At 40.3% G+C, this 23,631-nt stretch overlaps 1 long non-coding RNA gene across 1 annotated transcript in view; it reads right to left on the bottom strand.

Annotated features, from left to right (window-relative positions):
• Positions 1-23,631, bottom strand: part of LOC145508731 (uncharacterized) — a 137,876-nt gene that overhangs the window by 22,051 nt on the left and 92,194 nt on the right. The window lies entirely within an intron of this gene.

Consider the following 23,631-nt stretch of genomic DNA (forward strand, 5'->3'; position numbering starts at 1 on the left):
TTTTGAAAGCACCATACTGAAAAGAAGTGTCAAGATTTCCAAAGTACTTTAGACAACTGTAAAACAGCCTTGGACATCCATTTCTGGGTAGGCTAATCATGTACACAACTGAAAAGTAATTTCAAGATTTAAGTACTAGTGGCATCACCTTGGAAAAATAATTTACTTCTCAAGATTATTTCCTTTATCTAAATATGGGGCTGATACCACCTACCTCTCATATGTCTTGAGATTACATATATATGAATATTTATCTAAAATAGGAACCTGCTCAGTACTCTGTAGAAACCTAAATGGGAAAATAATTTGAAAAAGAATAGATACCCATTGTGTATCTACTGTGTGTACACTGAAATATATTCAGTGTTTAACTGAACCATTTTGCTATACACCTGAAACTAATGCATTCTCTAGCAGTGGCTCACCAAGTCCAGAAATAATTCTGCCTTTCATCAGCAGCTCCAAATGGGGAGGTGAGGGGAGTAGGGAGAGGTGATAGGTAATATTTAAAAATTAACATATTTTATCTCATTTTTGTGAGTAATATAAAAATTCTAAAGGGCTAACCATTATTTCTTAAATAGTTATTGATATCTTGGTGTCTAGTTTACATGCAATTAAATGGGGGTTTGAATCATTGACCAATAAGGTGGTTTTCTTCCTTGACATTGATGCAAGGTAACAATGGTAAGTAGGAAAAGAGCTTTCTAAGAGTACTACCAGAAGAATATCTGCTGAACTTGACAATATGACTCAATTCAGCCCTAAAACCACCTGGGACTGATGTGCATTTCTAGCCAAGGGTGCTAACTAAAACTTTTCATATTTTTACAAATACGTATTTAGTGCCTACTATGTGACAAGTACTATTCTGACTCTTTAGATACAACAATATACTTTTAAAGGATAATTTTTAAAAAGCTGTAAAATCAGGACTTTCCACAGATATAAAATGACCATATATTATGGATTTTATTTGACTCATTACTAATGAAGAACCAGGGAGATATTAAACCAGGAAGTTCAAAGAACAGGCACATTTAGTAATTATGAATATTTAAATGAGTTTGTAAATAAATGCAAAATTGGCTTCTTCCACAATAGAGGAGGCAAGTCAGAACAAACATTCTGACCTTCATGGCCTCTATCTTTGTGGAAATAAACAAACGGTATATGGCACATTTGATTGTGTGGAAAGTACAAGTGATGTGGGGTTCAATTATTGACTTACTGGTTTGAGAAGATTTTAAAAATGATGTTGACGTTGATATCTGAACCCAAGTATCTTATGTAAAATTTAGGAAATTAGACTGCAATTCTAATAAACTTCAGGTTTCTTCTCTAATTTTTATGCCTCTAATTTTATCCTGGTGTTGAGAAGTCTGTCTTGGATATTTTACCACATGATTCAAGACTCCCTTACCGATAGGCTTAAGGACTATTACTACTGAACCTAAGTGAGAAGAGAAGTAGTTCCCTGATAGTTCAGCTGGTAAAGAATCTTCCTGCAATATAGGAGACCTCAGTTCAATTCCTGGGTCAGGAAGATCTGCTGGAGAAGAGATAGGCTACCCACTCCAGTATTCTTGGGCTTCCCTGGTGGCTCAGCTGGTAAAGAATCTGCCTGCAATGCAGGAGATCTAGGTTCAGTCTCTGGGTTGGGAAGGTCCCCTGGAGAAGGGAAAGGCTACCCACTCCAGTTTTCCAGCCTAGAGAATTCCATGGACTCTAGTCCATGGTGTCACAAAGAGGCGGACAGGACTTGAGTGACTTTCACTTTCACATCAGTGGTAAACGCTCACAATGCATGATTCAGCATTGGAAGAAATCTCAGAATTGGAATTCAAGCCAGGACAGACTTTATTCACAAAATCCATATATCATACTAGACTTCTGGACCTGCTTATTATTCATTTGACTTCATTTGTTCCTGAGGTCATGCATTCACTCACACACACACATTCCTTCACTCAATGCATATGAAAATTCAAGAGTTAATTAAATCATTTGTAGAAGTCATCCTACCATTGGGTTGCTCATAGATTGGAGGGGATGACTACACAGATACACATGCAGATCATGTGGATGGCTCACAAGGATATTTGGCACACTGTATAGACATCAAGCATCAGAGAATGTTCCTGGCAGGAGGTAGATAGTAATAGGGTTTTTAAAGGAAAAGTATACTTTGAAAAGGTAGATAATCTGGGAACATGCAATTCAGGTAGGAAGAAATGCACAATGTTTCAAATCTAAAGTGATCATTCATGACAGTGGGGATCTATTCTTTTGCCTCCACAGTCATTATTCTTATTCTGGTACAGAGCCCCAATTTTCCTTTGGGGAGCTACCCCCTCACTCACCCTCAGGTAATACTATGCTCAGGATGTTAGGAATGGCATCTGGTTTTGGTGTGGCTCATCAAAGTTGGACGTCCTCCCTGGAGGGTTGGGATCAACATGTACACACTGTTGTATTTCAAACTGATAACCAGTAAGAACCTACTGTATAGCATAGGGAATGCTGCTCAATGTTATATGGTAGCCTGGATGGGAGGGGAGTTTGGGGGAGAATAGATTATATGTATGGCTGAGTCCCTTTGCTGTTCATCTGAACCAATGTTAATCAGCTATACTCCAATATAAAATAGAAGTTAAAAAATAAAAATAAAACTCGACATACTCCCTATTGGCTACTTGACTCAGTTCAAAAAGGAGGTCAATTCTGAACTATTAGGAAAGAATAGCACCCTTTTCTGCAGAGATTGCTAGGCTTTTTTAGGGAATAAACCTGGAGATGCCAATAAGCCCAGTGAGAACTGGCCTGAGGAGAAAACCAACATGGAAAAAATTAGACCGATCTCTGGTGATTTGAACACCTGGATCCAGCCAAGTCTAAAACCAACCAGAGTTACTCCCTGAACTTCCTGATTGCTTTGCTTGAGCCAAGAAATTATTCCTGCTCCAGCCAATGTTACTTAGGTTTTCTGTTACTTTAAATTATTATTCAAACATACATGTCAATAAGACAATGATAAAAAAAAAAAGCTAATCCTGGCACAAAGAGTATACTATGTAGAAAAGTGTGAAATAAAACTGAAAAGTAACTTGGGACAGGAAAGGCTAATAAAAGATTAAGTGATAGAATTTTATATTAGAGCAGGTATTCTCAAATTGTTACATGCATCAGAATCACCTGTATTTGTTAAAATACACATTGCTGAGTTCCATGTTCAGAGTTTGACACCAAGCCCGATGGCAGCCAACAAAGGTCTGTACGGCAATCTATGGCTCAAAAAGATGAGCAAAAATAATAGGAGTCCTCCCTCAACTGATCTGATTTAAACATGTAATGAGAAGACATTTGGCCATGGAAGTTGGACTTGGCAGATCTAGATACAGGGAGAAGCCAGGGTAATCCTAATGGGCCACAAACAAGCTCAAGAGTTAAAACAGATTTCAGCCCTTCCTGGGCCAAGAAAATCAAATACTGTCAGTACTTTCCATCTCAACTCTACTTTGTCCGCTGTGAAGGCTTTATTTTCAAGTAGGCTTCCTACCAAACGAAGACAAACATAGTCACCAGCAGAGCCAGGCTCACATCACCACAGATCAGCAACTACTGGACAAAGCTGGCTTTTCTTTCTGAATATTTCAAACTGAAGTCCCAGTAGCTTATCTTATTGCTCTGACTCAGGCCACATGTCCAGGCTTATTACTAAGACCAGGATTGGAACAGGCCCACTGGCCACGACTCCCATCCATTCATTCATTCCTGGGACTTGGAATGGAAGTCAGTCTGCATATGAGCAAGGGTGTCTTAAAAGGGGGGAGAGCAATATATTATTTATCAAGGAAAGAGGTTCTGAGAAGGCAGAAACTACCATGTCCAGTTTAACACACAGCACAAATTGCCTGCCCAACTTTTGTCCTTTTCAAGGAAGCCATCCTCAGGCCATGCTTGCTGGAGGCTCCTTATGCTGTTAGGTTTTATATCACTTGAGCAAAATAGCATCAAGAGGATGCATCTGGAAAATTCAACATGTTAAGGACTATTAACCAACATATATGATAGTCTTGAGTAGAGGTAGAGAAGGAAGAGAGGCAAGATAGGAAAAAAGAGGGTTGGAAGAAGTCCTGCTTTGGGTTATGCTGGGTTATAAAGACATTTTCTGACCTTCTTCACTTTGCAAGGCTTATAAAGCAAGTGAGAATATACTTTGTTTGTGAGAACTTTTCCTTCTAATAATACCTTGCTCTCACAGACCACCCCATTTTTTCAAGACCTCAGAGGGTGTGACAAACCTAGTGTTCCTGTGATATTTGATTTATTCCTTTCAGGGGAGAGAGACTGAGGCAAAAGATCTAGGCAAGTGGGAATCATGGTACAACCTAGGCTAGGATTTGGAGCAAGGAAGTGATTAGCATCCTAAGGCATTAATGCCAGTTTTCTCTATTTCCTTCTCATTTCCAAGAAACAGCTAATATTAGGGGGGAAATGAAGCTAAGTTTGTGTTTTCATCATATTAAATTTTACTTCTTTCATACATATTTTGATAATAACTATCATAATTGCCATAAACATCAATGAAAAAAGAAATAAAGAAGCTGATGGTGTTACTTGCCTTGGATTCTGGGGACAGCACAGACCAGACAGTCTAAATCCACTGCTATTTTGATGCCAGTCTACAGGCTGCAAGTGGATCACTCAAAGATACAAGAGTTACTAGGACTGTTTTGTTTTTGATGTTGATAGAGCGAGTCAATTCAGTGGTTAAAAAAAAAAGAGAGAGAGTTACTGAACCTGATAAAAGAGCTTAATAAAGTCACAGCTCTCACATGTGCTGCATTCCTCCAGTTAATGATGTCGTAGTGCCAAAAAGAACTAATAGTGTCCGTGAAAAACCCAGACCAAAAATTTATTTTGTAGGTATTAGAAAAATATCAGATTTCTTCTTCCATGAAAATTATTTGTACCCAGACAACTTCTACTGATCCTCAAAGACCTCAAACATCTTGCCTTTACTCTTAAAAAAATTTTTTTTTAACTGGAGTATAGTTGCTTTCCAATATTGTGTTAGTTTCTGCTGTACAACAAGGTGAATCAGAAATGTGTGTGTGTGTGAAAGTGAAAGTCACTCAGTTGTGTCTGACTCTTTACGACCCTGTAGACTGTGCAGCCCATGGAATTCTCCAGGCCAGAATACTGGAGTGGGTAGCCTTTCCCTTTTCCAGGGGATCTTCCCAACCCAGGCATTGAACCCAGGTCTCCCGCATTGCAGGCAGATTCTTTACCAGCTGAGTCACAAGGGAAGCCCAAGTATACTGGAGTGGGTAGTCTATCCCACTCTGCTCTGACTTATCTGAATAAATTGACCCCATAATTCTCTTTTTCAATTTTTAAGTCATAGATCAGCCTTATCTTCAACATTTCTTTCACTATTGTTCTTTCTCTCTAGATGCCAAAGTTGAATTTCTTACCACCTAATCGCAAAAAAAAAGGTAAAGGAAGGAAAAGATATTTAACATTTAAAACCATTTAGATCTAGAAGGATCTACCTTAGGCTTCCCTTGGGGAAACCTTAGCATATGTAACCTGCATAAATCCCAGGGCTTCAGTAAGTCCTTAGATCATCAGAACTGGCTTTAAACACACATATTTGTACAACCAAAGATATAAACTTTCCAATATTAACCCCAAGCCTCACAAGGACTATTCAATGAGCTCTACAATGTAAAATGATTTTTCCAGTAGTCAAGTATGGATGTGAGAGTTGGACCATAAACAAGGCTGAGCACTGAAGAATTGATGCTTTCGAACTGTGGTGCTGGAGAAGATTCTTGAGAGTCCCTTGGACTGCAAAGATATCAAACCAGTCAATCCTAAAGGAAATCAACCCTGAATGTCCAGTGGAAGGACTGATGCTGAAGCTCCAATAATTTGGCCACCTGGTGCAAAGAGCCGACTCACTGGAAAAAACTCTGATACTGGGAAAGAGTGACAGGAGGAGGAGAAGGGAGTGACAGAGGATAAGATAGTTGGATAGCATCATTGACTTGATGGACATGAGTTTGTGCAAACTCTGGGAAATAGTTAGGACAGGGAAGCCTGGCGTGATGAAGTCCATGGAGTCACAGAGTTGGACAGAACTGAGTGACTGAACAATACCACATGTAACCTACAGAAAGCTTCTGAAAAGTGCCACACTCTACTCTATCCCTAACTTCGACATTGAGAAGCTGATGCCCCAAACCACTTGATGTTACTTTCAGCTGGAGGTTCTCTCTGTCAGCCTGTATTTATCTTCTTTCTAAATCAATCTCCCTCTTGCCTGGTATACACTCCATCTTCTGGTTTCTCCAGGACTCCCTTCCCATGAATTAACTCAGATCCCCTATCAAGTCTGGGGATGGAGACCCATGGAAATATTAACCGCAGTGCATTAATAACCAAGGTCCTAAGTACATGCAAAAAACAGACAATGAGACAAAGTACAGTGCCACAATCTTCCTCAGCTTTAATAATTTCTTTAAAAAATGACTTTTCTCAAAATTAAGAATCTGAGACCTAAAAAGACAAAGACCATATCACACCATGAAATCATTCCAGATCTGTGAATAAGAACCCTAATCCCTTGCTTGTAGTCCACAGGACCTCCTGGAAGACTAAATGGCAACAAATAAGGCCAGTGAGACACATGGTTGGCTGAACCCAAAGCCCATGACGTCTCCACAGCAGAAACTCCTCAGAGACCATCTGCTGCTGAGCTGGGCTCTGAGAGACTCAGACATTGACCCACCACAACCGAACCACAGCGAAGAAAAATACCTCAGCTCCTCAAGCCATCTTCCTACCCTCTCCAGCTCTGTGCCTCACGCTCTGTGAATGGCCTGGCTGATTTCATTTAATCAAGCACATTATGCATTTATTGCCTCATTTTTTCACCCTGTTGTAGGGATTATTACTTGAATAAGTCTCGGTGGATAGGAAATGAACAGAAAAGCATCACTTACAGACTTGTTAGTGAGACATGGTTTCCTTGCACTAAGATCTTCATAAACCTTGAATAAACCAAATTCTTCCTTATTTATGTCAAAGATAAGAAAGAAATGTGCTGCGATGAACATTGGGGTACACGCGTCTCTTTCAATTCTGGTTTCCTCGGTGTATATGCCCAGCAGTGGGATTGCTGGGTCATATGGCAGTTCTATTCCCAGTTTTTTAAGGAATCTCCACACTGTTCTCCATAGTGGCTGTACTAGTTTGCATTTCCACCAACAGTGTAAGAGGGTTCCCTTTTCTCCACACTCTCTCCAGCATTTATTGCTTGTACACTTTTGGATAGCAGCCATTCTGACTGGTGTGAAATGATACCTCATTGTGGTTTTGATTTGCATTTCTCTAATAATGAGTGATGTTGAGCATCTTTTCATGTGTTTGTTAGCCATCTGTATGTCTTCTTTGGAGAAATGTCTGTTTAGTTCTTTGGCCCATTTTTTGATTGGGTCGTTTATTTTTCGGGAATTCAGCTGCAGAAGTTGCTTGTATATTTTTGAGATTAATTGTTTGTCTGTTGCTTCATTTGCTATTATTTTCTCCCATTCTGAAGGCTGTCTTTTCACCTTGTTTATAGTTTCCTTTGTTGTGCAAAAGCTTTTAATTTTAATTAGGTCCCATTTGTTTATTTTTGCTTTTATTTCCAATATTCTGGGAGGTGGGTCATGGAGGATCCTGCTGTGATTTATGTCGGAGAGTGTTTTGCCTATGTTTTCCACTGTTTACAATAGCCAGGACATGGAAGCAACCTAGATGTCCATCAGCAGACGAATGGATAAGGAAGCTGTGGTACATATACACAATGGAATATTACTCAGCCATTAAAAAAAGTACATTTGAATCGGTTCTACTGAGATGGATGAAACTGGAGCCCATTATACAGAGTGAAGTAAGCCAGAAAGAAAAACAACAATACAGTATACTAATGCATATATATGGAATTTGAAAGATGGTAACGATAACCCTATACGCGAGACAGAATAAGAGACACAGATGCATGGAACAATTTTATGGACTCTGAGGGAGAAGGTGAGGGTGGGACGTTCTGGGAGAATAGCATTGAAACATGTATATTATCATATGCGAAACAGAACACCATTCCATGTTCGATGCATGTGACAAGGGCTCAGGGCTGGGGCAATGGGATGATCCAGAAGGATGGGATGGGGAGGGAGGTGGGTGGGGGGTCCAGGAAGGGGAACACATGTAAACCCATGGCTGATTCATGTCAATGTATGGCAAAAACTATTACAATATTGTAAAGTAATTAGCCCCCAACTAAAATAAATAAATTTATAAAAAAAAAAAAACCTAAAAAAAAAAAAAAAGAAAGAAATGTTGCATGCACGTATATACATACACACGTACATACACACTTTAATACATACCCACATATACAAATATGTATGTACATAACTAAAAGGCTCCTCTCTTAGGGATTCTCTAGCAGCACACTTCCTCAGGAAGAGTACACTTTTAAGTGAAAGAACAGGAGATGCTGCCATGAATCACCCTCAACCCTGCTTGGCAGTGAGCACCTCGACTCCAAGTCACTGGCCTGCATCACCCTGACAGTGAAGTAACGAAAAATGTCAGCAGCACCTGTGTGCTCATATTGCTTGTAATTTAATAATTAAACATTCCCCACACTTTTTTTCAGAATTTCTACTGGAAAAAAAGTGTCATGAACACACTGGAACCTCTGTGCCCTCTATTACCCTCCATCTCATTCTCTTCCACCCTTGCAGGAAGCCACTACCCTGAAATAGGGGCATAACTCTCCCATTCATGTTCTTATGTTTATTACATATGTTCATAATGTTAATTTAGATAATCAAGATACCATTTTGTACATTTTTAACATTATCACATGGGTCATACTTTCACCAGTTGCTTTTGAAATGCAATGGATTTTAGTTTTGTCTACAATGACATGCTGATATAAAGTCATTTATTGTAAATGGCTAGTATAAGTTTGCCTGGTGGGCTGCTGTCTATGGGGTCGCACAGAGTCGGACACGACTGAAGCGACTTAGCAGCAGCAGCAGTATAAGTTTATTGTAAATGTACTATACTATTATCACTGTAAACTTATTCTATTATTATGTCATAAAAAGTTACCACAATTTATTAACCCATTCACTGATTAGTGGACATTTGTTTACAGTTTTTACCATGGCAACAATGATGCAATAGATGTTCTCAGATGTGTCTTCTTTTGCACAGAATACTAGTTTTCCTAGGATATAACCCTGGATATATATGCACAATAGCTGGCTATTAGGGTATGCCAATATTCATCCTCATTAGATATTGACAAAGTGTATGACACACCAATTTCTCTGAGTCACAAACAAGTATTCACTCCTAGCCTGAGGAGGTAAGGCTCCAACCCATGTTGTCTCCTTACCCAAGGATTTTCTACAGGAAGTCTCAAAGAGATCAGTTAGCTTCAAATTGGTGCAGACATGGTGTGGGAAAATTACAGAGATATATATTCTGCTGCTGCTTCCTCCATTACTCCTAGTGTGACCAGTTTCTCTAAGCTTCTTGCCCCTATATGTGCAATGAAGATAAGACCACTACCACCTCTTAAGGCTACTGCCAGGATTAAAGGAAACGTGGTTACAGCTTCTGGATAGTGTCTGACTACCTATGGGGCACTCAGTGAGTGAATGTCTTTTTTTTTATTTAATTGTTGACTTCTATGTTATAGATCCCAAAGTGCTTTGGGGGTGACACAGGCAATGCAAAACTCAACAGATCATGAGAAACCAGTAAAACAGAGACAATTGCCAAGGTTTCGCCCATGTATTGAGGTTTCACAAAAGGGTGAAGGAAAATCTCAGGGGTATCAGAGCCTGGGTGGCATTCAAAGTAACAGCAATAGGTTCTGCATTCATGCTCCAAGACTCCATAAGTGTTCTTTCTTCCTTTCTCTCTTAAAAAAAAAAAAAAAATCAAGAACACATCATACGCACTCTTAAAAAAAAAAAACTCCCCAGAGAACTCCATGCAGAAAAGAACCCTATAAGCAACCCCTCCTCATTTTCATGAAGCCCTGGGAGGCTACTGATTGACATTCACACAGCCGGAACAAGCTCCCACACACCTCCAATGCAACACATTTCTCTCGAGGCCACAGGTATTAAAAAAAAAAAAAAAAGATAAATTAAAAGGTACTCTCTCCAGAATGTTAGCAGAGGATGCCAGCACCTAAAACCTGAGTGGGAGGAACCCAGGAAAGAGAGAGAGAGATGCTGAGAGTGAGAGAAATAAAGCAGCAAGTGAGATCAAGGAAGGCGGAACACCAAGATTGCTGTCTAAATAGAGTAACTTGCAGGGTATCTCTTTTTTCCTGACAAAATCAGTAATGGATCACCTGCACCGATAATGCATTCTCCCCTTTATTTTGCACAGAAAGAAAAGCACAGTAAGTAGACAGAAGTGTGGCTGCTTAGGAGTCCTGAACAGGAGACAAAAATGGGATGTCAGTTTGTTTGGTCATTAACAAATGCATTGGCAAGACTGAATCTCGGCCCATCAGGATTTGGAACAAGAGTATGATCTTGTGAGTCACAGAGTCTCACAGGGTTGGTGTTCATTCCTGTATAATACGGAGGAATTTAACTGTGAGTAAAGGCCCTGATGTGGAAGGTCAAAGCAAGCATGGCAGGTACCATGCCCTTTATTCCATCCCTCATCCTTCCAAGTCAAGCAGGATGAAAGCCTCTGAGCCTAAAATTATCAGACCAATTAGCAGGATGGATGGGAAGACATTAAGCAAGAACTGCTCCCTAGTTCAGTAAAATCTCATTAATTCAAACCCCATTTGATAAATTGAACAGAAGCTAGAATGAAATCTACAATAGAGTGCAGCTGTGAAGAACATGGTCCCAAGTAAGGAGGACCTGTCCATTAACTTCCCTAAGCCTCAGTCTTCTCACATGTAAAATGGGCATATTAACAGTACCTTATTTATTACTAGGTTGGTGTGGTTCCATAATCTGTGATTCCAAGATCACATGGAATAGGGGCTGTCAGATGCTTTGCACAAGGACTAGACTGGAGCTGGCTGCATGCTAACCCCCTTCAGTCATATCTGACTCTTTGCGACTCCATGGACTATAGTCCACCAGGCACTTCTGTTCATGGGATTCTCCAGGCAAGAATACTGGAGTGGGTTGCCATTTCCTTTTCCAAGGGATCTTCCCAATCCAGGGATTGAACCCGCATCTCTTATGTCCCTGACACTGGCAGGAAGATTCTTTACAACTAATACCACCTGGGAAGCCTAGTGCTCCATAAATTTGACTTATTATTTTTAATTATTGGTATAACTCAAGTCACAGAATGAAGAATTTCTGAGCCCTAAGTGATCTTAGCCATCAACTAGTGTAGCACTTTTGCAGAAAATAAAAGGAGCCCTGCCCAGCTCAGAGACTTCTGTGAGGTCACCCAGCCACTCCATGCCTCCTATGTTCTAGGAAAACATATCCAGGAACCTCTGTCACACATGAGTCACCAGGCATTAGCACCTTATGGCCAAGTAAGGAACTCTCTTTAAAAAGAACTTTATGTCTTCATTAAATCAAAGCTGCAAAGAATTCTACCTACAAGTGCTTGATAAGCAGCTACTCCTAGGTAGGATGGTACTTAAAAGAACAAAGTTGTTTTAAAAGAGAACAGAAAAGGCCCAAACAAAGTAACCCACTAATTCAGACTTGCTGCTATCCAGAACCATCTTTTCTTCTCAAAGTCCCCCAAAATATTTAGCTTTTATCCATTAAAAGTAACCCAATATTTAAAATATATAAATAAATAAGAGGAAGCCCTTTTTGTTGAAGGTAAGAGGAAAAGGTAGAAGAAAAGCAAATGAAAAATGGAGATAAGGAAAAACATAAATCAACAAAAGAGCTTTGTAAAGAATTCCATCTTATAATGACCACTGGAAACTGAGGACCTGAGGTGATTATACTATTCCTTTGGTCTGTGCCTGAGGCTCCTAATCAACACCCTACTCCAAATCAGGGCAAAGCAGTTATATTTAAAAGCATAAACTTAATCCAGAGAAAACGATAATTTCAAAAGATACATGCATCCAATGTTCATAGCAGGACTATTTACAATAGTCAGGAAATGGAAGCAACCTAAATGTCCATTGTCAGAAGAACGTATGAAGATGTGGTACATATATACAAAGGAATACTACTCAGACATAAAAAGGAATAAAATCGTGCCATTTGCAGAGATGTAGATAGACCTAGAGACTATCATATGATGTGAAATAAGGCAGAAAGAGAAAAGTATTGTATATAAACGTATATATATGGAATATAGAAAAAGTGCTACAGATCAACCGATTTGCAAAGCAGAAATAGACACAGAGATGGTAGAGATCAAACATATGGATGCCAAGGGGGAAAGTGGGGGTGGGATAAACTGGGAGATTGAGATTGACACACACACACACACGAATAAAATAGATAACTAATCAAAACCTATTGTGTAGAACCGGGGTGGGGGGGAAGAAGGTAAAATCTGTTTGTAGGAGATATATTAAGTTAAGCTTAAAAATGCATTCCAATATACGTTCAGTTCAGTCGTTCAGTCATGTCCGACTCTTTGCGACCCCATGAACGGCAGCACGCCAGGCTTCCCTGTCCATCACCAACTCCTGGAGCTTACGCAAACTCATGTCCATTGAGTCAGTGATGCCATCCAACCATCTCATCCTCTGTCATCCCCTTCTCCTCTTGCCCCCAATGTTTCCCAGCATCAGGGTCTTTTCCAATGAGTCAGCTCTTCGCATCAGGTGGCCAAAGTATTGGAGTTTCAGCTTCAACATCAGTCCTTCCAATGAACACTCAGGACTGATCTCCTTTAGGATGGACTGGTTGGATTTCCTTGCAGTCCAAGGGACTCTCAAGAGTCTTCTCCAACACCACAGTTCAAAAGCATCAATCTTTCACCACTCAGCTTTCTTTATACTCCATCTCTCACATCCATACATGACTACTGGAAAAACCATAGCCTTGACTAGATGGTTGTTGACAAAATAATGTCTCTGCTTTTTAATATGCTGTCTAGGTTGGTCATAACTTTCCTTCCAAGAAGTAAGTGTCTTTTAATTTCATGGCTGCAATCACAATCTGCAGTGATTTTGGAGCCCCAAAAAATAAAGTCAGCCATTGTTTCCCCATCTATTGGCCATGAAGCGATGGGAAAACTAAGATCTGGTCTTAGTTTTCTGAATGTTGAGCTTTAAGCCAACCTTTTCACTCTCCTCTTTCTTTTTCATGAAGAGGCTCTTTAGTTCTTCTTCACTTTCTGCCATAAGGGTGGTGTCATCTGCATATCTGAGGTTACTGATATTTCTCCTGGCAATCTTGATTCATTTGTGCTTCTTCCAGCCCAGCGTTTCTCATGATGTACTCTGCATGTAAGTTAAATAAGCAGGGTGACAATATACAGCCTTTTCCTATTTGGAATCAGTCTGTTGTTCCACGTCCAGTTCTAACTGTTGCTTCCTGACCTGCATACAGGTTTCTCAAGAGGCAGGTCAGGTGGTCTGGTATTCCCATCTCTTTCAGAAATTTCCATAGTTTATTGTGATCCACACAGTCAAAGGCTTTGGCATAGTCAATAAAGCAGAAATAGATGTTTTTCTGGAACTCTCTTGCTTTTTGATGATCCAGCGGATGTTGGCAATTTGATCTCTCGTTCCTCTGCCTTTTCTAAAACCAGCTTGAATATCTGGAAGTTCATGGTTCACATATTGTTGAAGCCTGGCTTGGAGAATTTTGAGCATTACTTTACTAGCGTGTGAGATGAGTGCAATTGTGTGGTAGTTTGAGCATTCTTTGGGATTGTCTTTCTTTGGGATTGGAATGAAAACTGATCTTTTCCAGTCCTGTGGCCACTGCTGAGTTTTCCAAATTTGCTGATGCAGCACTTTCACAGCATCATCTTTCAGGGTTTGAAATAGCTCAACTGGAATTCCATCACCTCCACTAGCTTTGTTCATAGGGATGCTTCCTAAGGCCCACTTGACTTCACATTTCAGGATGTCTGGCTCCAGGTGAGTCATCACAGCTTTGTGATTATCTGGGTCGTAAAGATCTTTTTTGCATAGTTCTTCTATGTATTCTTGCCACCTCTTCTTAGTATCTTCTGCTTCTATTAGCTCCATACCATTTCTGTCCTTTATTGAGCCCATCTGTGTATGAAATGTTCCCTTGGTATCTCTAATTTTCTTGAAGAGATCTCTAGTCTTTCCCATTCTGTTGTTTTCCTCTATTTCTTTGCATTGGTCGCTGAGGAAGGCTTTCTTATCTCTCCTTGCTATTCTTTGCATTCAAATGGGTTTATCTTTCCTTTTCTCCTTTGCTTTTTGCTTCTCTTTTCACAGCTATTTGTAAGGCCTCTTCAGACAGCCATTTTGCTTTTTTTTTTTTTCCCTTGGGGATGGTCTTGATCCCTATCTCCTGTACAATGTCACGAACCTCCGTCCATCGTTCATCAGATCTAGTCCCTTAAATCCATTTCTCACTTTCACTGTATAATCATAAGGGATTTGATTTAAGTCATAGCTGAATGGTCTAATGGTTTTCTCCACTTTCTTCAATTTAATTCTGAATTTGGCTATAAGGAGTTCATGATCTGAGCCACAGTCAGCTCCCAGTCTTGTTTTTGCTGACTATATAGAGCTTTTTCATCTTTGGCTGCAAAGAATATAATCAACCTGATTTCAATGTTGACCGTCTGGTGATGTCCGTGTGTAGAGTCTTCTCTCGTGTTGTTAGAAGAGCATGTTTGCTAATATACATTAGGTTTACCAATATACATTACCATACACACTAGGTGTTTACCAATATACATTAGATGCAGACAAATACTGTTTGATTCCATTTATATGATGCCAGGAGCCAAGGGGGGGACGGGGAATGGGGACTTAGTGTTTGGAGACCGAGTTTCAGTTTAGGAAAGTGAAAAATCTGTGATACGGATGATGGTGAGAGTTTAACAACGTGAATGTACTTAGTGTCAGTGAACTGTACAGTTAAATATGGTTAAAATAGAATCCTTTATATTATGTGATTTTTACCAAAATAAAAAAAATCAAATATATATAAACTTAGATAACTGTTTACTTTGCAACTAACATGTGCTTTGCTTGACAGATTTAAGGTATCTATCTGTTTTGAGTTCTTGACTCTATTTGAAGGAACTGGAACCATAAAGGACATTCTTTTTTTTTTAATAATTCAGTTCTTGATGGGTGTCTTTGGTGCAAATTTACAAAACATGCAGCCAGGGCATTAAGCTTTAAATTTCACTAAAAAGCAGGTTAGTCAACTTGTAGTTGTTTAAATTTTAACAAAAAAAACAAACTAAAAAGATGTTCTTTGTTCTCCTCCTTCCTTTGCCCTCTTTCCCCTTGCCTCTCTCCTTCCTTCCCTTCCTTTTAGGGAATCTAAGACAAACTGAACATGTTTAACCTGCCTAATGAAAAGTCACTTGTGTTGACCTTAAGGTGGGAGTATGACTGATAGACACTTGATTTTTTAAATCCATCTTTTAGTACATCCTCTCACCTGATCCTCTAAAAAAACATAAACCGAAACCCAGCATCCCCTGAGTGCCTTTTCCCTAACTCTGACAGCCCCACATGGCACACTGAGGCCCTGTTCTCATGGGCCTCTGGTCTGCACGGTGGCAGTCAGCCTCTGACAAATCATGCCAGGATGCTGCTTCTGTTAGGGCTGCTTGTGGCCCAGAAAAAAAAAAAAAAAAAAAGAGGGAAAACAAATGCAGCTAATGAACTGGAAAAATAACACACTTGGAACAATCAGTATAGAGATTAGATGTGTCCTATCCTCAGGAAAAAGAAAATCAAGTCCAAGAAAGATAAAAAAGAAAGAAAAACATCTCCCTACCACCAAACACTCATACCAGGTTACACCCTGGTGTTTGGTCTCTCTCCTCCCTGTCTCACTGTGTATATGTATATGATGTGTGTCGGTGTGTTTGTCTCTGAGTGTCTGTCTGTCCCTCTCTCCCATGATCATAAGCACCAGAAGATGCTATGTTACAAGAGCCTCCTCCTTCTCGCAGACATTGGCTCTGGGCCGTCTGCCACATACACATCACAGTCCTGTGGGTCTGTTATCTTTTTTCCAGTGATATGGATATATGAAATGGATAGCTTAAATTCCATATTTTCTGTTAAAGGAGGTCTATCCTAGAGGCTGACAGAACAGCTGGGTTCCTAATGGACTGGAGTGAAAGTGAAGTAAGCACTGGCTGAAGTCAGTGCAAATCCCACTGAAACTCTTGTCATCACCTGACTTTCAGGCAACACTCCAGACCAGAGTAACCTATACTGGCTGACTGTAGTAAACATCCTTGTTTTTGTTTCCCCCATGTATGTGCTTTAACAAATTATTGCCAATGGCTAGCTTCAAAGAGTGGAAATTTGGAGGCTAGAAATGTAAAAATCCAGGTGTCCTCGGGGCTGGTTCCTTCCGGAGGCCCTGAGTAAGAAATTGTCCCTATGCCTGTCTCCTGGCTTCCGTGAATGCTGGCCATCCGTAGGATTTCTTGGCTTACCCACACATCACTCCAGAATGTACTACCATGTTTACATTGCTTATTCCATGCATCTTCTTTCTCTTCCAAGGATACCAATCGCTGGGTTTAGAGGGCCCACAAAAATCCCAGATGATCTCATTTTGAGATCCTTAACTACATATATGAAGATACTTTTTCCAAATAAAGTCACATCCACAGGTGCCAGGTAGACATATCTCTTGGTCCCCTGGGGGACACTACTCAAGTCACTCCATCTAGTATCTATTCTCTTGTCTACTGGTAATACCACCTCAGTTTTCCTTTAGGATATTCCAATTACTTCCTGCTCAACCTACAGAATTTGACTAGACTCTCCTGGTCTCCAAAGGTGAATCCATGGCACAGACCAAGCAATCAATAACCCATCTCCAAAGTCTCTCTGTCTGGATCAGTCTGCAATCTAGCTGTCCATTTATTAAAAGATTCCATCTTGGGTTATTTTCAAGAAGTTAATAGGGCTAAAACCATTTTCTTCCAGAGCTGTTGGCAAAGTTAGAGGAAAGGTCTGCCTGAAAGAATCTATCCCTGTAGAGCAGACTCAGGATGAGGAGAGAACAGAGTTTCTGGATCCACTCATGCCTAAAGGTACCCTGGGATTTCAGTTACATGTTCTACTTAAGACACACTCTCTCACTTCGCTTTACTTGGGTCTTGAGTTTCCTTCATTTCCAAGTGGTTAAAAAAAAAAAAACAAAAAACTGAGTAATGCATGATCATTCATTCCACAAATATTTGAGTGCCAATCATGAGCCATGCATGGCATTAATCACTAGGGATAAAGTCTAATAGTCAAAGATGATGCCCCTGTCTTCCACAGTTTAAAGTCTCATAGGGATTATTGAGATGTTCTAATGGGATTTCTGCAATGGGTAAGAGGGAGGCTTCGAGATCATCTAGAGTTCAGTCCCATCTTTTCACAGAGGCACAGAATCTAAGAGTAAGACCCATGGGCCAGAAGAGTCCAAGGACAAATTTGCAAAACACTGTCATCACTCCCAAAGCTCTGGGAAAAGACAAAGGTGTGGAAATGAAGGTAGACAAAGAAGATAGATTGCAGAGAGGCTGGCCCTGTTCAACCCGGAAGGAGCCGGCCCTCTCCCCAAGGTATTTTTAGCTTTCTATTCTTAGAGATGATCACAGCATCCCAATCTGCTCAGTACTTTCAGCTGAGGAAAGGCCAGCAATAATGGGAAGATACAGGCTTCTGGAGACACAGGTGCAGGGAAGCAGCTGGGTGTCCCAAAAGAAAAGCTAGCGACAGCCTCTCCACTGGGTAATCTTTCTAGGTAAATTCAGAGTAGTGAGACAGCTAAATGTCTACGAATAGAAACCAGTCATAGATTAAAATTGTGTTACATATTTAAAACATGATTATGTATTTCCAATTCAACTGCAAATTCCTGGAGGATAGGAACTCTAGCGGATATGGTTCCTTGGTTGGAACCACCTTCTTGTATTAGGGAATCCAGTGTTTCACAAAACCCAATCTACATGCTTCCATAGGAGATAAAATATGAGCCTTTTGGGGTCTAGGGCGTGGGCATGGCTCCTAGGTTCTGTCAACCACACCTATCGGCATCGAGTGTTGAACTACATGTGAGTGATCGGAGCACTGGGCTTTTCTGTGATGGCAGCAAAACATGAGGAGTGGTTCCCATGTTTGTGGGTGTGGTATGCAGGACTGCTGCTTTCATCAATACACGGTGTGGACGCGGGTTCATGATGGGGGGACACATGTATAGCTGTGGCTGATTCATATTGATGTATGGCAGAAACCATTACGATATTGTAAAGTAATTATCCTCCAATTAAAATAAATTAATTTTTAAAAAGAAAAGAAAAAACAATACATGGTGAGGTATGTGGTGCCCAGGGATTGTAGTATCTTGGCCCCGAGATTGTAGTATCCTGTTGCATGATTTTAGATGTTTCTGGGTCCACAGTCTCTGAATCTGCTTCTCCTATCTCCCTGGAGATTCTGCTCTACTTATTGAATTCCTTTTCTGTTTAATGAGAGCTATCTTTCACTGTTTGCAACTTAAGAACCCTGAGGTTGCTTCTTGCTTTAGTCCTCCAGCTAACCCCAACAGAAGAGTTGTCCAATAAGTAGTTACTTCAACATAGTATCCTTGTTGACAACCCCCATGTCAATTTTTCCAGGCAGGTTATTATCTTCTGCCTCCCCCAAAAGGTGGGAAATGAGGCTTGGAGAAGTTCAATGACTTACAAAGTTGCATGGCTGGCAGTGAGATATCCCTTTGCAGCTATACCAGAGGACACAGAATGCTGTTTGTGAAGGCAACAAATGATAATTAGGACATCTCTTATTTCTAGACTGGATGTTCAGCTTCAAAGTCATGAAATAAGGTTAGATTAGCCCTGCACTCCTACTCCTACTCCTACTGGTAACGACCTACCAGAGCCAGGCTGGCCCTCCTCTCCTCTCCAAGGACAGGGCACACACTGCCCAGCTCCTAACAGTTCCTGGCACCCTTTTATTTCACACCCTACCTTCTTCACTCACCTCATCTGCCTGGCTCCTAAACTGTATGCTTCTACCTTACAGAAAAAAAAAAAAAAAAGAATCCACATCTTACTGCTTCAACTTTAGGACAATATTCTTGATCTAAAGTGCAAAAGCTCAAAACAAAATATAGCAATTTAGGGAACCAGGATTCTGGCCAATGGGTCATGGTCTGATGAAGAATCAGGGGGAGGAAATGCCTTGACCGTGCTTCATTTATTGCTGTTTTAAGATTTATTTATTTTTGGCCATGCCTTGTCTTTGTTGCGATGCACAGGCTTTCTCCAAGTGCAGCAAGTGACGGCGACTTTCTAGTTGTGGCGCTCAGGCTTCTTATTGTTGTGGCTTCTCTTGTTGTGGAACATAGGCTCTAGGGCACATAGGCTTCAGTAGTTGTGGTGCACAGGCTTAGTTGCCCCACGGAATGTGGGATCTTTCTGGACCAGATATTGAACCCATGTCCTCTGCATTGGCAAGTGGATTCTTAACCACTGGACCAGCAGTGAAGTCCCTGTGATTCATGTTTTATTCCTTAGGTACTAGCCTAATCCTTTCAACTAAAGTTCAAATTAGATCATGCAGAATGCTTTTCATTTTTTGTTTCCCCATCAATTTCATTTTCAGATAGCAAAAGTAGTGTGTGTTATGTTGGCAACTTAGAAAGTAAAAAAGGCAAGGCAAGAAGTAACATACACACCACTCAATTTCTCAATCATTGTTAGGATATATCCATCATCTTGAATTCTCTCTTGAAGTATTTTAAATTATAAAGTTCTCTAGAAAGTTACATTTTTTTTGTTCTACTACACTTTGCCCACTGCTCAACTACAAAACATAGAAACAGATGATTTGAACTACTGAAAGTCAAAAGCAGGCATCCACAGACCTGGAGTCCAGACAGATGAGGTACCCTGCGCACAGAAGAATTCTGGGACAGTCAGAGATGAAGGAAGGGGAGAGACAAAGTTCTTCTGTCAGTTTTCAGAAAGGACGGAACCCTGAACCGTAGCTGTCAGAGGTAAGGATGATGTGGAATAAGTGTCCCAGAGCTAGGAATGGAAAGAGACATCCCCCTCTTCTCCCCACAGGCCCCCCTCCCCCCAATAAGGAAATACAGAGGCAATGAGGCATGATTCAGGTAAAAGGGTAACCTTCCTGGGCTGGAAAAATAAAAGTAGTAGATGAGACACACCCCTTGCCCCCAAGGAAAGGCTGAGCAAAGCTGAAACAGTATGGGGTGGAGGCAGGCGGAGGTAAACTCAAATACCTCCAGGAGGCAGGCAAGTAATGCAAATGAATGAAGGAGGCCAGGTGTGAGGAAAATCAGATGCTTTGCTGGAATCTTAAACACACAGGCAGTTTTCATTTCCACAAACAAGTATTCTGTCTCACTTTTGGAAACATGGGAGTCTTCTTCATTTATTTTTCATTTTCACACTTTTGAGAGAGATTTCTTCACGGTAGGAAAGACAGCAGGTCTTTGGATAATACGTGGAAATTGACAACAGGTCTTGGCTTCAGGTAGACAATTGCAAGTGGTGGTACATCTACCGGACTGAGGAACTCATATCCCATTCTAAAGTGCTATGTCCCAACCATTAAGAATAAAAACAATAAGAAATAAACATTATCAGATATTACAAGCTTCCAAGAGAAGTCAGAAATACAAATGCTTATATGCATTTTTCTGGCTTTTAAAGTTAGTTCAAGGCTTGTGTGTTGATTTTTTTTTAATAGAAGTATATAATTGCTTTACAACGCGGTGTTCATTTCTGCTGTACAACGTGAATTAACTATATATCCTCTCCCTCTTGGACCTCCCACCGTGTCCCCATCGCCCCCTCTAGGTCATCACAGAGCTTTGAGCTAAGCTGCCTGTGCTATTTAGCATGTTCCCACTAGCTGTCTATTTTACATGTTTGTTTATTTTTAAATTAGATGAAACACATTCCTACGCCCTCGTAGGTACTATTAACTGCCTATTTGTGACTATCGCCTCATGTCTTTCTGGATTTCATGCTGACAGTCACTCAGAACCCAATGGGATGGACATCTGTGATCGCCTTCTCCTATACACTGTAAAAAATATGACTCCTAAAACTAGCACTTAAGAGAGACAGTGACAAATTCAATTATGATCAAAGGACAAGAAAGGAACCTGAAACTAAACACACTGGGGAATACTTCTAGGAAAAGACAAACAATATATATGATATGATATAGTGCCTGGCAGGCTACAGTCCATGGGGTCGCAAAGAGTTGGACATGACTGAGCAACTAAGCACAGCACAGTGATAAAAGATTATATACAATGCTATATGATGCTTTCTAGTGTACATGGTATTTTCACATCCACTCTGTCATTGCTACCCACAACAAATTTCAAAGGCAGACTGAAAGGCATTATTAATACCACTGATAGGAAGGAAGTAACAAAGGAAAGAGAATTAAGTAGGAATAGTGGATCAGAGATTAGTTGACTTGCCAATATTATAAAAATATGCACTGGAAGAGATGACTCATTAATGTATGAAAAAAGGAAAACTGATGCTGAGTATCATTTATAGAAAACACAATAAATTATTTTCTTCTAAGAATACTTTCACAAAAGCACTGAAGTCAATAGAGTATAAAAGATTGATGGGGAAGAAAATGGTTAACATTTTCTGTTTTACTCATGTTTTGAAGAATTAATGCTGATGTCTACATCTGTTTCATGTAAAGGATTCCTGGTTTTTATATTTAACTTTTACCTATAAGAAAGCAAACTGTACAAGGTAACATTTTAGAATACTATAAAAAAACTTCCCAACATCAAGAACTATTCACCTATGGAAAATAATGTAGCGCCAAGAATCCGAATATCGGGCTCTAGAACTAGCACCGCACCACCGCACGTGGCTTTAGCCAGGCATCAATCTTTCAAGTTTCAGTTGCCTCTTATTTCAAACGGGCATAATAATACCTGAGTATGTGAAAGGAGATGGGCGTGGGTGAACTCTCTGTAAACAAGCATTCCAGACATAAATATAATGTAGGGTAGGCTAATATGAGTGAAAAATCTGAAAACATATTAAAAATATTTTGTATTAAATGTAAACTCCATACTTTGGAGTTCAAGGATCCTGCATCATCTAGTTCAACCCAGCCCGGCCAACCTCATCTCCTTCCACCACGTCTGATACCAACTGCCCTCTGGAATCATGGGAGCATCCAATTCCTGAGCCGGGAGACACATGGGTACCTGGGGATCCAACCCACATACTGAGCACTGGGTTGTCTCTCTCAGCCAGTCCTACATACCTTCTTGTCTCCAACCCCTACAGAAATCCCCCACGGACTATACTCCCCCTCCGTCACCACTCAGTTCTAGAATGCTATCTGTTCTCTACCCAAATCCTTCCTGTCTCCAAAAGCTCAAGTCTCAAACCCCAAGATTCTCAGTCTACAAAAAGTTGTTTCCCTGGAAATAAAATCTAGAGCAACCAGATATAGTTCAAATTCCAACTTCACAAGCTAGCTTCTTTGATCTTGTTTCTTTACCAGAAAATTCCAATCCTAAGGCTTACTTCAGAGGTGGTTTTACAGTTTTCCCTCATGACATAGAGATTCATTAACCCTTGATCGCCCAGAGCTGTGTGACACTATCTCCTATCATGTGTGTGCCTCCTCACCATCATCACAATTACTGTATCACACACTTCCTGAGGATATGGATCATTCATTCTGTATTTTTTAAAGTATCTTTTCCCTGCTGGACGTTTTTCTCAGACCTGGCACTCTCAAGGAGACTGGCTTCCTTTGCCCTCAAGATCTTACATTTGGAGGAGAAGCTGCTCATCAACAATGAACTGAAATAAAACATTAAATAATAAAACAAAAATTAAGAAGAAGCTCCAAGCAAATGGTATACATGAAATAACCAAATAGCTGAGAAAGGAAGAGAAGAGAAAGACATGGGAGAAAGGGAAAGATATACCCACGTGGATACAGAGTTCCGAAGAATAGCAAGGAGAGATAAGAAAGCCTTTTTAAGTGAACAATGCAAAGAAACAGAGCAAAACAATAGAACAGGAAATACTAGAGACTTCTTCAAGAAAGATAGAGATACCAAGGAAATATTTCATGCAAAGAGGGGCACAATAAAGGACAGAAACAATATGGACCTAAAAGAAGCTGAAGAGACAAAGCAGAGGTGGCAAGAATACACAGAACTGCACAAAAAAAGGTCTTAATGATCCAGAAAACCACGATGGTATGGTCACTCTCCTAGAGCCGGACACAATGGAGTGTGAAGTCAAGTGGGTCTTAGGAAGAATTACTACCAACAAAGCTAGTGGAGGTGATGGAAATCCAGCTGAGTTATTTCAGATCCTAAAAGCTTTTAAAGTGCTGCACTCAGTATGCCAGCAAATTTG

Source organism: Giraffa tippelskirchi, chromosome 6 (assembly GCF_054371585.1).
Source record: "Giraffa tippelskirchi isolate mGirTip1 chromosome 6, T2T-mGirTip1v1.2.pri, whole genome shotgun sequence".
In the NCBI taxonomy this organism is placed as follows: domain Eukaryota; kingdom Metazoa; phylum Chordata; class Mammalia; order Artiodactyla; family Giraffidae; genus Giraffa; species Giraffa tippelskirchi.